Source organism: Bos indicus x Bos taurus, chromosome 29 (genome assembly GCF_003369695.1).
Source record: "Bos indicus x Bos taurus breed Angus x Brahman F1 hybrid chromosome 29, Bos_hybrid_MaternalHap_v2.0, whole genome shotgun sequence".
Taxonomy (NCBI): domain Eukaryota; kingdom Metazoa; phylum Chordata; class Mammalia; order Artiodactyla; family Bovidae; genus Bos; species Bos indicus x Bos taurus.
This window is the reverse complement of record NC_040104.1, coordinates 9,866,632-9,868,558: the sequence shown is the minus strand read 5'-3', so window position 1 is coordinate 9,868,558 and position 1,927 is coordinate 9,866,632.

Sequence of the window (1,927 nt, the reverse complement as noted above, 5' to 3'; positions counted from 1 at the left end):
ATTTCCTCATCTGTAAAATGGGGAAAATGATAGCTCGACGTCACAAGGTTGTTATGAGGATTAAATGAATTAAGACGTGTAAAGCGTTGGAAGAGTGCCTGACTCCGATTGGTACTACGGCTGGAGCTATGATTATTGTTATCGCTGTCATCATTGCTGCCTGCCAGCTCCACTTGGATACCTAGAATAATCTCAGACATGACTCATCCCTAACCCCAACTGCAGGCTTGCTTATCTCAGTAGATGATAAGCCTGTCCTTCCAGTAGCGCAGGCCCTGCACCGTGCAGTCATTCCTGACTTTGCTCTTTCTCTCACATGCATGCATGCTCAGTTACTTGTGTCCAACTCTTTGCGACCCCATGAACTGTAGCTTGGCAGGCCCCTCTGTCCACGGGATTCTCCAGGCAAGAATACCGGAGTGGGTTGCCATTTCCTCTCCCAGGGCATCTTCCCCACCCAGGGATTGAATCCGCGTCTCTTGTGTCTCCTGCATTGGTAGGCAGGTTTTTTGCCACTAGTACCACTTGGGAAGTCAGTCTTTCCCTTACATACTCAAATATAATTTATTAAAAAAAATCCTATTGTCTCTTCCTTGAATATAACCAGGGTACAACCACTCTGGTCTTGGCCAGTGTCATCTCTCACCTGGATAAGTGCCTCCACCCTGGTCTTCCTGCTTCTACCCAGGCTCATTGTGTAGCCTGTCCTCAATACAGCATTCAGAAGCTTCCTTTTTTTTTTAAAGTCATTTTTTAAAGTTTTTGGCTGAGCCATGTGGCATGCAGGATCTTAGTTCCCTGACCAGGGATCAAAACTGTGTCCCCTGCATTGGAAGTGTAGAGTCTTAACCACTAGACTGCCAGGGAAGTCCATTTTTTGGTCTTTTTTTTCGTTCCTTTTCACATGTAAGTCAAATTGTATCCATCCTCTATTTGAGATGCTCTATCACTTTCTCATCTTTTTCAGAGTAAAGCTCCTGGTCTCAAAAGTACTTGCCAGGCCATTGTGTGATCAGCCTCTTCTTCCTCCTTGATCTAATATCCTAGCACTGCCTCCTTGCTAGTCTGCTCCAGCCAAACAGGACTTGCGGTTTCCAGGAATTGCCAAGCACTTGCTTTTTTTTTTTCCTTTTATTATTTATTTATTTTATACTTTACAATATTGTATTGGTTTTACCATACATCAACATGCATCTACCACGGGTGTACACGTGTTCCCCATCCTGAATCCCCCTCCCACCTCCCTCCCGGGAAGCACTTTCCTGACTAGAGGACTTTGAAGTACTGTTACCTTTGCCCAGTAATAGTAAACAAACCATTAGGTTTCTACAAGATAAGGACAATAATGAGGTCATACAAAGGGCTAGGGCTTGGAGTGGTGGTCAGGGCCCTCAGCTCTACAACTGCAAGGAAATGAGTTCACGTAACAGCTGAAAAATTGATGCTTTCAAATTGTGGTGCTGGAGAAGACTCTTGAGAGTCCCTTGGACTGCAAGGAAATCAAGTCAGTCAATCCTAAAGGAAATCAACCCTGAATATTCATCGGAAGGACTGATGCTGAAGCTGCAGCTCCAATACTTTGGCCACCTGATACTAATAGCCGACTCATTGGAAAAGACCCTGATGCTGGGAAAGATTGAGGGCAGGAGGAGAAGGAGGCGACAGAGGGTGAGATGGTTGGATAGTATCATGACTCAATGGACATGAATTTGAGCAAACTCCAGGAGACAGTGAAGGACAGAGAAGGCAGGCAATTGCAGAGAAACCTGCTGCAGTCCATGGGGTCACAAAGAGTTGGACACGACTTAGTGCCTGAACAGCAGCAGCGGCAGCAAAGGCCTGCTATATAGCAGAGGGACCTAGATTCATTATCTTGTAATAACCTATAATGGAAGAGAATCTGAAAAAGAATATATATATAATGGAA